The sequence below is a fragment of the Eschrichtius robustus genome, chromosome 3 (assembly GCF_028021215.1).
Source record: "Eschrichtius robustus isolate mEscRob2 chromosome 3, mEscRob2.pri, whole genome shotgun sequence".
Taxonomy (NCBI): Eukaryota; Metazoa; Chordata; class Mammalia; order Artiodactyla; family Eschrichtiidae; genus Eschrichtius; species Eschrichtius robustus.
The window spans coordinates 115,488,679-115,502,399 of NC_090826.1; the positions used below are offsets into that span (position 1 = coordinate 115,488,679).

At 37.4% G+C, this 13,721-nt stretch overlaps 1 pseudogene; it reads left to right on the forward strand.

Moving 5' to 3' along the window:
• Positions 1–8,154: 8,154 nt before the first annotated feature.
• LOC137761352 (large ribosomal subunit protein eL19-like) lies at positions 8,155–8,742 on the forward strand (annotated as a pseudogene).
• Positions 8,743–13,721: the final 4,979 nt, after the last annotated feature.

Sequence of the window (13,721 nt, forward strand, 5' to 3'; positions counted from 1 at the left end):
GCTCCCCGTGTTCTCAGTATTCCTCAGCCAGCTCCTGAGAAGGCCCTGTCTTCCCCTCCTTCAGATCTGTCATTTTCCTACATAGCTGAGTGTACATTCAGGAGTGGAGCTGCCTGGGACGCTGCAAATCCACAGTGGGGTCACGACTCAAGTACCAGCTGCTTCCTGCTCCCTGATGAGGATCAACTCTGCCCACAGGAGCTGAGCTGAACAGCTTGTGGCTCTGCTCCACTTCTCTTTCCAGTCCTCCTCCCCCTCCCCTCCCAGCCTCTTCCCCTCCTCCTCTTCCTCTCCCGTGCTTCCTCCTCTCCTCCTCCGTCTGTTATGTCCCTTGGTGTCTCTGCCCAGCTCCCAACCTCTTGGTCCCAGACTCCATTCCTCGGTTAGTTAACTCTCTTTTCTCTTCTTCCCACTCAAACTCAAACTGCCTTCTCTTCACTTTTCCCCAGTCATGGTGAAGGGTATAAGCACTGGTGGCTACATAATTTTGGGGACCTGTACAAAATGTAAATGTGGGGCCTCATATTTAAAAAGCAAGAAAAAGTGCTTTCAATGGTTCTAAAATATAAACCTATTTCCTTTCTTTTGAAGTCAGCTCCCTTCTCTCTCTCTCTCTCTTTTTCAACCTATCTTAGTGTACTTTTTTTCATTTGTTTGTTTTAATTGGCTAGTGTCACTGTCTCTTGGGCAAAAGAATTCATAGGGCAAGTGCAGACCCTCTGAGGCACCTGGGGGCTTCCCTCTCCTTGCTTTTTTTGTGTGTTTTTAATAACTTTTCATCCAAATGCAGACATCTTGTGTGCAACAATAGACACTGAGGTAAAGAGTGTTTTTATCTTTATTTTCTTGGCCTCAAAATGAACCTGTCTTTTTTTTTTTTTTTGCTAAGCATCGAGTGTGTCGATTTCAGTCAATGAGTTAGGAGTTAACTGGGTTTGAGTGTTTTGTTGTTGTTTCAACAGCCTTCAAATTCCTCTGGCATTACCTTGTTTGTATAGCAGCGTTACTTGCTAAAGAGTTTTTCTTAATGTCTGCTTCACTCTCAGGCTTTGATATTTCCTTTGTGAGGTGCCTCAAGAAGATTTATGGTCATACTGCTGCTTCTCTTGCAGCAGTAGAATGCTCCTATTACTCTATGCTTGCTCACCTGCTTGGGACGGGAAGTGGGAGCATTATCTTTATTCTCACTCAGTCTCATTATTAGGCATTGTCTTTCAGTTTTAGGGCTTGGGCCTCCTAAGTGTTCCTGCCTTCCTCTCAGCAGTATGGAACCTCTAATAGTTGAAGACAGGATGTTTCAGTGTCCCTTCCCCACTTTTTCCTCTTCCTCTAATTGCTGTGTGTCTTCACCTGTGTCCTGAAGACAATAGAGCTTTTTGCCCTCCCCCACTGTCCTCCCCTCCCTCACCAGGTTAAGGTTTTTTTCTGTGTGGGAGATAGTGGAGAAAGATCTGGTTGGGACTTCCTCCCTTTCTCAGATCTCAGGCCTGTACCACGAGGAAGGATTTCTTTGGCCTATATCCTTGTTTCCAATCTTTCAGGAGCCCCTGGTGAGGTCCATGGAAAAATCCTAGAGATATAAGTGAATTTCCCTTGTCTGTGACTCTTAGGGGTTCTGTATACTTATGCTAGCCTTTAGGAATTTATTAACAATTTTAGCTGAATTATTCTTGCTGGCTTATATAGCATCTGGCATCTGTCCCAAGTAAGCAAGGGTTTGCAAATCCTATTTCCTTGGAGGAATCTGTCTTTCCTTAAATTTTGGGTTAATTGGTTGCCCTGATACTTCAGTGCTGTGATGGTTTCAAGAAAAGTTGTGATTTTGGTTATCCAGCTTTTAAAATTACAAGTATTCAAGTGAAGCTCTTTCCAGCTTTCTATGTTCTAATTTTAACTTCCCCCCAATTTTTCCCCCTTGAATTAGCCTGAGATAATTTCTGTTTACTTATACACCAATAAATAACAAAATAAGTAGCCTAAATACATTTATCCGGGTGATAAATAGAATAAAAAAATATTTAAGACACTTTAAACAGTTATAAACACCATGAAAGAGGAAGGTCAGCATGTCCAGCAGAGACCAGTGTACGGTAAGGCAGGCATGGAACATTCAAGCAGGACCAATAAGAAGAGAATCTTGGATAAATAACCCCAGAATATTCTATTAACTTCACTTCCCACATATTCTCACTGGTTTCTTACTATAAATGTTGACCTAAAACAAATAGATGACCAGATATTTCTCCAGCAAAATTGGGTTTATTCAGGATGAGCAGAGAATTGCAGTCCAGCATCTGCAATAATGGCGAGCCACATAAAAGCTTGAGAGCCCCCACTTGGGGCCTCTGACACTATTCAATTGAGGTTTTTATTTATTAATTTTTTACATTAGTAATAGGACATTTACAGCAGGACCCTTTGTAAGCTTCATGCTTATTAGCATATATTTTAATTCTAAGTAAAACTCTAAAGTTTCTCATTTCATCAAATAGGGTTACAAGTAATGCTTTCTGATTTTTTTAATCATCTTTATTGGAGTATAATTGTGTTACAATGGTGTGTTAGTTTCTGCTTTATAACAAAGTGAATCAGTTATACATATACATATGTCCCCATATCTCTTCCTTCTTGCATCTCCCTCCCTCCCTCCCTCCCTATCCCACCCCTCTAGGTGGTCACAAAGCACTGAGCTGATCTCCCTGTACTATGCAGCTGCTTCCCACAAGCTATCGGTTTTACATTTGGTAGTGTATATACGTCCATGCCACTCTCTCACTTTGTCCCAGCTTACACTCCCCCCCCCGCCCCGTGTCCTCAAGTCCATTCTCTAGTAGGTCTGCGTCTTTATTCCTGTCTTGCCCCTAGGTTCTTCATGACCTTTTTTTTTTTTTTTTTTAGATTCCATATATATGTGTTAGCATACGGTATTTGTTTTTCTCTTTCTGACTTACTTCACTCTGTATGACAGACTCTAGGTCCATCCTCCTCACTACAGATAACTCCATTTCATTTCTTTTTATGGCTGAGTGATATTCCATTGTATATATGTGCCACATCTTCTTTATCCATTCATCTGTTGACGGACACTTAGGTTACTTCCATGTCCTGGCTATTGTAAATAGAGCTGCAATAAGATTGTGGTACATGACTCTTTTTGAATTATGGTTTTCTCAGGGTATATGCCCAGTAGTGGGATTGCTGGGTAGTATGGTAGTTCTATTTTTAGTTTTTCAAGGAACCTCCATACTGTTCTCCATAGTGGCTGTATCAATTTACATTCCCACCAACAGTGCAAGAGGGTTCCCTTTTCTCCACACCTTCTCCAGCATTTATTGTTTGTAGATTTTTTGATGATGGCCATTCTGACTGGTGTGAGGTGATACCTCATTGTAGTTTTGATTTGCATTTCTCTAATGATTAGTGATGTTGAGCATCCTTTCATGTGTTTGTTGGCAATCCCAACTAATTTTAGGAGGCACTGTTTTCATTACACCAAAGCCAGCAAGAATTTTTCCAGGAAAAAAACCAAACCAAATATTAAAATAGTAGCCATTAGCAAATTTCATTTATGTATATTTACTCAGAAGTATCTATAACTGACTCAAATAAAATACTTACAAACAGAAACAAGCACCACATAAAGTGGGATTTATCCAGAGAATGCAAGGTTTGTTTACCAATAAAAGTCACTTGATAGAATCCCTTACTTTAAAAGATTAAGGAAATAAAACCATGAAATCATCTCTAGAGTTATAGAAAAAGCATTTGATATATTTAAATATCCATTCTGATAAAACATTACTAACTCAGAACAAAAGGAAACTTCCACTGTATGGTCAAATGTAGCTACACACAGCCTGCTTGAGGTAAATCTAATTGTGAATGTTTAAAAGCATTCCAGTGAAAATCAAATACAAGTTGTCTGCCTACTATAATCTTCACCATTCAAAAGAATACTGAGTCCTAGTTAATCCAGTAAGGCAAGAAAAATAAGGAGGGATTAAAAGAGAAATTAAAGAAAATATATTATTTGAAGGTCATGTGATTGTATATAAGAAAATAAAAAAATAAGTAAAATGTTGGGAATAAAAAGAGAGCTCAGGAATTATCTAGATAAAAATTAACATAAATAAAAACTGAAAGGATTTCAAGAGAATAGGTATTCTTTCAGATGGTATGATTTCTACCTATAAAACTAGTAGAATAAAAAGGAAACCATTAGCGCTAACATGAAAGTTTAGCAACGAATGTAGACACAAAATAAATATTAAAAAATCAACAAACTTTTAAAAAATGTAAGTAACAAACAAATAAAATAAGATACCATTTATAATAGCATCAAAAGCTATAAAATAGCTAAAAATTAGCAAAAGAGAGAATATACAAGTATTCTGCAGAGAGATTTTAAAAACTATTAAGATTATGAAAATATTTCTGATTAATAGGAGTTGTATGGAAGAAATTATTATTATAGGAAATTACAGTTCTCTTTATTCTATAACTTCAGTAAATTCCTAGTTAAACTTCTAGCTGAATTTTTCTAGGTACTTAGTAAACTTGTTTTTTTATATTGTATGGAAGAATAAATGACTACATAGATCTAAATTATTTTTGAAAGAGAAGAGTAAAGGCTTATTCACAATGGAATAAAGTCTTAAATGCAAAAGGCAATACTAGAAAGCCAGCAGCATATAATATGGCAGAATATTGTTATGATCTATTAGTGCAGATAATTATTTCTTAAATTAAATTTCCAAACTGGAAAATCTAGAGCCTTGGGAGAATTGGCCTATGGTGGGTTGTCCCACCCCATTCCCCATCCCATGTATACATGCACAGTTCCAGTTAACCAGTGGGCCCTCGAGGGGGCCTAAGTGCTGGTGTCTTTCCCTCCCAGCCTTGACCCCTAAGGGCTTAGTCCCTCCCAGAGCCTGTAACTAAGTTAGGTCTTGCTGGGCAGGGGTCCTGTGTTCTCCACCTCTTGGGGGACAGGAATGGGCATGCCCAGGGTGGGTGGGGAGAGCATAGATGTTCCACTGTTTTGCCTATTGTTACTTCTGTATCACAAGCTGTATAAAATTGATGTTTTTTTGAAAAAAAAAAAAAAGATTAATTTAAACGTAAAAATTGTTGAATTTTACTTTCTAAAATTAAGGCTTTCTCTTCAATAAAGTATACACCTAACAAAATTAATGGGTGAAAAACTGAAGGAAGTATTTGAAATTTTTAAAACAAAATGTGTGTATGTATTTTGTACATATATAAAAAGAGTAATATGGGAAGCTCTTTAAAAGAATGCTGAGTGAACTACATTAACAAATAAAGAACACATATAATACTATTTGTTGAAATTAAAGTTACACTTAAACTCATTGATAGAGAAATGCAAATTAAAACAAGATCTCATTTTATACCCCTAAATTTATAAAATTAAAAAGCTGCAGCAGCCCGGTCTTTGCAGGGTTGTGAAATAGATGGAAGTCTCCATACATTGATGGTGATGACGTAATTCTGAAGAGTTTGCAGTAGCAACTTGTCTAATGACATACATATTGACCCTGCAATCCCACTTCTGAATATGTGTAATGCGAAATGTTTACCCAGCTCTAAGAGAGAACATATGTAGAAATGGTTATCACAGAGTTTTTATGGTACTGAGGGGTTGGAAGCATGCTAGCTGTTCATCTCAATGGAAACACCTAAGTAAAATGCAGTATATGCACACTATGAGATTTTATGTAACAGGTATTGATAGAAACAAAAACTTGACACAGAATAATAGGGGAAGGTCTTTAAAAGAGTGCTGAATGAAATAATGTTAATAGGTGAAGCATATACAGTATAATACCATCTGTAGAAATTAAAGTTATAGACATCAAACAATACCACATTTTATAAGAGCACCTAGCAGGATAACATATTTATACATTAGAATGTGGGGAAAGAAGGATATGGGGATAAATAAATAAATATTTCACAAAGGAAGTCTGCTTGAACAAATGGTGTCCACGAGCCATAATGGAGGAGAATGATTAAGTCAACAATCTGCACTTAAGATTCCGAAGGCAAAACACAGCATAACAAAATAAATATTGGAAAATGTTTAATGAGTGAATTGGGATGATGGGTTGCACCGTGAGTAGTTCCTTCTCAGGGAAAAAACATAAAAAATGTAATATCCTATAAAATACTTGTTTGTCTAAGAACAGAATCAAAATATCTGCAACATTAAAACACTGAAAACATGAGTTTTTGTAAGCATCAAAGGCTACAGGATTGGGATAAGTTTCTATACTTTACCGCTGGGTGGCAATAGAGACTAAAACAGTTTCAGCATCCTCATTATTATTCAAAAATTAGAAGTGTTAAGGCCCCGAAATCATCAAACAGCTTACAAATCCATGCTTAAATTCACAATAACATGTTATCTCTAAAACGAATTGAAAACCACTTACAAAAACATGCACATAATATTAAAGACATATCAATGAAAATATAGGAATTGAATCCAAAGGAAGATATGGCCAGTAAGTAAGATGAAATCAAGAATGGAGTAAATTAAAAAAGAAAGTGTCATGACACCCTATACACCCTATACATGTGGGTCATGAATTATTGGAGGACTATAAAATGATTAAGGCAGGATCAATTACACATTCACAGTGTCTAGAAGAAACAGACAAACAAGTTGTTCAGGGAAGGTATCACTCTTCCTGGTCCTGAGGCCACAAGGAAAATTCTCCCATCAGTTCTTATAGAGAATAAACTATTTGGTGCAGTGAAAAATGTTCTCAAGGAGTATTCTTTCAGTAAATTTTATGGGGTTCACAGGCCCGTTTTAAGTCCCTTAAAGTAAGGTGATCATGCCAGCCTAAAACAAAAAGTGGGGAAAGTAACTCTACACAACACGCAGGATCTGGTCCACCTGTGCAGCTCTCTGATGTTCTGGCAAACTCGATGGCAGATCTTATATAATCTACAGGAATGAGTAGACTCTAAGCCTCCCATAAATATTGTTTATGTTGAACTAATTTGAGTTTTTTTTTAGCAGCAGAGACTTTCAGATTATGTACTCTAACATACACCATATATATGACAGTTTTATATTATCTGTTAAATGCAGAGCAATAACTTTAATAATCAGTGGAGTTGTAGGTGGAATTTGCAATTGCAAATTTCTTGTGGCTTTTGGAGATCTACTCATGGACCGTTGTTTGAATCTTAGGTTTGCTCCCGGGAGGCTGATAATATCTGCAGTGAGGACCAAGATTCTTCCTGAGATATAATTTAGTTCTGCTCTAATACAGAGGCACTTGTTGGCCTACCTACAACTCCATCCATCCTCAATGCACAACCTATTCTACTTCAGAGAGAATGCCAGATACAACTTTAGAAGGGAAATATTTAAAATGAGTATGAGCCCTAATTTGGGTATAAAGTGTCCTAAGAGAAACACTCATGGGCTTTGAACAATGTTATTTCCAGGTGACCTATTCAAGTTACCAACTATACATTTATGTACCTAAATAGACAGATGAATTACCAAATGGTGTTATATAGCACAGACAACTGGTTGTCTCCCAGAATCTATTTTGCACTTCTTCTAGAATAAATTAGCAACCAATTATTAGCTGGGCAGAATAAAACTACATCTCATAGGGACCCTCTTAGCTGGCTGTGGTTATGTGACTGAGGTCTGATCAATGCAATGTACAGCTCCTGCAAAGTGGATCTGAGCAGTGGGGGGGGGGGCCGGTGAGTGTGCCTGGCTTATTCCTTTTTCCTTACTGTCAGCTAAAAGGTGGATTTGATGGAAGGACCTCTTGCAACCAACTCAGAGAACAGGATGACCTTTGGAATGAGGACCAAGCACGGCAAAGACCAAAAGAAAACAAAAAAAAGCAAAGACAACACCCCCTAAACAAAAGAGGAAACTGGAACCAAATCCCGGACACAATGAGATGCCATAACAACCCTGAATTGCCTTCTTCTAGTCTTTTCACAAGAGAGAGAAATATAACTACATGTTTTTAAAGATATTGTTCATTTGAATTTTCTGTCACTTGCAGCCACATTTGATCCTAACTAATCCAGGATGTTAGCTGAATATCAATTGATAACTTTGGCTTTCCTTTTGCCACTGTGGCCGTGAGTATGCTCAGGCTTCAGAAGAGGCTTGCTTCCAGTGTCCTTTGCAGCAGCAAAAAGAAGGTCTGGTTGGACCCCGTTGAGACTAGTGAAATCTTCAATGCTAACTCCCGTCAGCAGATCTGGAAGCTGATCAAAGATAGGCTGATCATCCAGAAGCCCGTGACTGTCCATTCCCAGGCTTGAAGCTGGAAAAATACCTCGGCCTGCCAGAAGGGCAGGCTTATGGGCCTAGGTAAGTGAAAGTGTACTGCCAATGCTCGAATGCCCAAGAAGGTAACCTAGATGAGGAGAAGGATAAGCATTCCACGCCGGTTGCTCAGAAGATACCGTGAATCTAAGAAGATTGACAGCCACATGTATCACAGCCTGTACCTGAAAGTGAAGGGTAATGTGTTCAAAAACAAGCGGGTTCTCACGGAACATATCCACAAGCTGAAGTTAGACAAAGCTTGCAAGAAGTTTCAGGCCGACTAGGCTGAGGCCCACAGGTCTAAGACCAGGGAAGCACGAGAGCAACGTGAAGACGGGTTCCAGGCCAAGAAGGGGGAAATCATCAAGGCTCTGTCCAAGGAGGAAGAGACCAAGAAATAGGTTCTCCCCCTCTCGTCTGTACATAGTGGCCTCAGCAATTACATAGACCACTCATTCAATAAAATGAGACTTTAACTGCCTAAAAAAGTGTTGATAGCTTTGGTTTATTTATTTTTTGCTAAGGCTAAATCAAAATTTTCACAGTAACACCCATGTTATCTGTATCTAGTTTTATTTTTATCTGTATATTTTTTAAGGCAAAGGAGAAAATGCAACCAGTCATTCCAAAATTTATACAAAAAGAAACATGTTAAAAATCAGAGTGAACTTCTGGGAAAATAGTAGAGAGAAATATTTCATAATTCATCTCACTGAAATAAATCCAAAATAGAAAAAGGAACTTCCTCTGTTCTGAACCTAGAGAAGAACTGTAACCTAAAACAAAACCAAGGAAAGTCTATAACTTATAAACAAGGTTGGAATAAATTTTTAGCATACATTTTCACTCATTTTAAATGAAATGGAAGGTCGGTGGATGCCTGTAGTTTAGGATAATAAGTTGAATTCATAAGAGAATTAATAAGGGCTGCTGGGGCCTTTGTTAGAAGACAAGTACAGAGGGAAAAATTGTTATGGAAATGGAGAACAAATTAATCTGTGAGAAACCTTTGGCTTTAGAAATTAGGGAATGCCCACGTGAGTCTCTGGCCTCGTTAGTGTGTAGTGACCCATATGGTTCAACATGGAGCTTTTTTTTAATTTTTAATTTTTTAAAACATATTATTGGAGTATAGTTGATTTACAGTGTTGTGTTAGTTTCAGGTGCACAGCAAGGTGACTCTGTTATACATATATATATCTCCACTCTTTTTTAGATTCTTTTGCCATATAGGTCATTACAGAGTATTGAATATAGTTCCCTGTGCTATACAATAGGTCCTTATTAGTTATCTATTTTATATATAGTAGTGTGTATATGTCAACCTCAATCTCCCAATTTATCCCCCCTCACCCTTACTGCCTGGTGACCATAAGTTTGTTTTCTACACTTTTGACTCTATTTCCATCCTGTAATTAAGTTCATTTGTACCATTTTTTTAGGTTCCACATATAAGCGATATCATATGATATTTGTCTTTCTCTGTCTGACTTACTTCACTCAATATGACAGTCTCTAAGTCCATCCATGTTGCTGCAAATGACATTATTCCGTTCCTTTTTATGGCTGAGTAATATTTCATTGTATATATGTACCACATCTTCTTTATCCATTCTCTACATGGAGCTTTTTGTATGCCATGTAGTTGCCTTTTTATTGTTGTGGCCTGGGCAGGTTGTTGTAGGACTTTGCTTCTCATGTCCATTTGAGGGTTTACTGTGGCAATTTGCTGCTACTTAGGATGGATACTTTGTCCAAGTCAAGTGGCTATTTTTATACAGATGAGTGTCATAGGTCAGTTTCTAAGGAAACATACTCAGGTAGATGTCTGCATGCAGAAAGCTTGCTGGGGGTGCTTTCAGGAACAGCAGGACTGAGGAGAGGGGGAGGTTGAGCTGTGATGTAGTTTCAGTAGAGGATTTAGTCAAACTCACAGAGAGTTCTGGAGCAAGGATGACCCTTCAGAGACTTCCTAAAACTAGGTAATGGGACTTAACTTTTTACTCACACATTTGGTATGTGCTCTCAGGGAAGGGATGTCCCCTTGGACAAAGCAACTCTCCCACTGAAGGCAATGCCTGGAGAGGGACATGTCTGTGAGCAGTCAGCAGCCAACGCTCCCTCAGGCTGAGGGAAACACTCATGTTTGTCCTGAAGGGGGTACACTGGTGGCTCCATAGCATCCACTAGAGCAAGAGCGTGTTTCTATGGAAGTAGAGATTTACTTGCTAAGACTTAAGTAAACACACAGGCCTCACAAACAAAGTTAGTGTTGAAAACACAGGCCACAAAGCAAATCTTAGGAAATGTGCATGAGATTCTATGAGCAATGACCTTCACCTAGGCTGCCTCAGGAGGAATGGCTGAGACAAATTATCTGTTAAAGGAATCAGAGACTCTTAGATATAGATTATTTTAAAGCATTAGGCAACAAAACAATTAGTGCCAGTTTTTGCCTTGGTTTTCAGTCTGGACTAGGTGTGCAGCTTAGATAAGATGCCTCAAATTTGGTTCCTCTCCTATATTATTTTGAACTGGCTTCATGGTCAAGGAGACCTGTAAAGAAATTCACCTTGAATTCACATGTTTTATACACATGCTCAGGGGTCACTTCCCACTATAGAGTCTCAACTTGCCTATACCAGCTTTGTTGTTGCCTAGATTTCTGAGACATAAATTGAGGCTCCACACATGAACGGATGGTAGGGTTTATTAATGAACAATTAAAAAAAAAAGTAGAGGCCTTCTGCTTCTAGAAATGGTGGACTATCTAATTTGAACCAACTCTCTTGTCAAGGACAAGTAGAAAACGCGAGAAAATATAAAATAAAATCCGCCTGAAGACGTTGAAGAACAAACAAAGGAGAAATAAATTACTGGGTCAATATCTAGGAGAAGACAGAAATTCATAGAATGAGCCCTGTAGTTGGGGCTGCTTTTCCAGTAAGAGCATCTGCTGATTCCATGAGAGGCAGATAAAAACACTGAGAAGCTCAGCAAAGCTTTCACCAGACTTGCAAATCTTCAAAGATATCACTGGAGCCTGAACTTTACGTTATCATCTTAAAGGGCTGCATCTGAAGTAAGTGTGAAGCAGAAGGACAGCAACTTTGCATTCTATATACTTTGATCTGTGCACATTCTTTTTAAAATTTTGGTAGTAAAATATATAGTAAAAGCCTATCTATAAATAGTTTTAAAATATCATACAAGAATGGTACTATTACTTTTCAGTCTCCAACAAAACATTGGAGTGTATTGAAAATATAAATATGAAATTAAAACCATTGTTAAATATAAGAGAAGAAGTGCTAATGCCTTCATGGGATTAGGAATTCAATTTGTGGTAATCTTCAATACTTCTTTGGAAAATTTGAAGATATTAATAAAATTATGGGTTCCAGAAAACAAGCCAAATGTATACTTCCAAAAATATCCTTTAAGTTGATGGACTTAGTACTAGTTTGGCATGGTATTTTAGTAAAATTAATACCATAAGCAGAATGATATTAGAATCCCAATCCAATGTACTTAATTCCTTCCAAGCTTCAAAGGATTAAGGCATTCTTTAAAGAAAAATGAAGTGATATGTCAATAAGAAGATATTATGGATGTTAACAAATTATAATTTTTAAAATTTGACTCCAAATCTTACAATATAAGGTCAGTCTTTGCTTTGCATAGTAGTGTGGGACTCTAAAAGATGATCATGCAAGGTGAAACCAAGCAAAAGACCTAAATAATCAATGGGAAAATTATGATCATTCCATCACCTTTAAAAATTTTTGTCAAAACATTAAAAAACCCTCTTACTGTTGGTTATAAATACACAGTTGACCCTTGAGCAATGTGAGGGTCGCAGTCATAAAATCTGTGTATAACTGTACAGCTGGCCCTCTGTGTCTGTGGTTCCATATCTGTGGATTTAACCAACTGTGGATTGTGTGGTACTGTATTTATTCAAAAAAATCCATGTAAAAGTGGACTCACGTAGTTTCAACCTATGTTGTTCAGGGGTCAACTGTATAGGGATATTGAAAAACAATAGTAACACTAGCATGAATTTAACATGTTGTCACTGAAAACGATAAAAATGTCCAGACTTTAAATGTTTTATCTTCCTGTAAATATTTACCAAGAGCGGTTTGAACCGTGCTTGCCTTATTCTCATTCTATAACTTATAGATATGGAGTATCTTTTCTATGCCTTGGTGAATTTTCATAATTCTTTCTAAGATTGGGCCAGCTTCCAATTTACACTTTGAGTTTTTGATACATTGAGAGTTCTTTAAATGTGAAGTTTTCTGTAGGCGTCACTTCATCTGCGACACCTTCATCCTTCTCATCACAATTATCTTCCTCATTTATATTGATAAGTTTGCCTTCACTAAGTTCCTCTAGGTTCATATCCATAATTTCTCAACCAGTGGTAGCATCAACATTTCCCAGGTCTGCTATTTCTTCTATGACTTCATTTACATTCAATTCAAATCTCACTTCCAGCATTTTCATTTTCATCTTTCTTGGCCGATCCCCTCTTTCTATTATTCTTCATTTAAATGTCACATGGATTTATTATTGGAATACAAGGAGATAGCGCAAGTACGGTTGACCCTGGAACAACGTGGGGTTAGGGGGGCCAACTCTTTGTGCAATTGAAAATCCACATGTAACTTTACAGTTAGCCCTCTGAACCCACAGTTCTGCATGTGCAGATTCAGCCAACCTCTGATCGTGTAGTACTGTGACTGTATTTACTGAAAAAAAAAAAAAAAAAATTCACGTATAAGTGGACTCATGCAGTTCAAACCATATTGTTCAAGGGTCAACTGTACACATTTTGCTGTCCACGCGTGGAACAGAATTAACAGCCACTGACAAACTGTGAAAGAAGTGTTGTGATTGGTCACTGATGTCATTGGTTACTGATTGCACTTTTATTATTTCCATAGTCATTCATAGAATGAAGAGTTACTAGTAAAGTTTGTGCTTTGTTCAATTACTAATCTTTAGTGTACTGTGGCAACTGAAATTGAGCCATGTTGTTGGGGGATTGGCATTATTTAAATAAACCATGGTAACTGAAATTTGTGTATACTGAAATTGTGCAAAGCAAGGACTGCCTATATTAGAAAAAAGAAGATTGTATTGGTCTTGGATCCCTAGAATTCAGGTTTGTGTTTGCTTCTGCCAAGTAACCAGTTTGAAACCAATTTTCTTTTTCAGTTGTAAGATACTTAGTATTTAAAAGACACAACAGAAATGACAATAAATTTCACTTTTTAAAAAGCTGACAAACAAGGATATATTGTACAACACAGGGAATATAGCCAATATTTTATAATAACTATAAATGGAGTGTAACCTATAAAAATTGTGA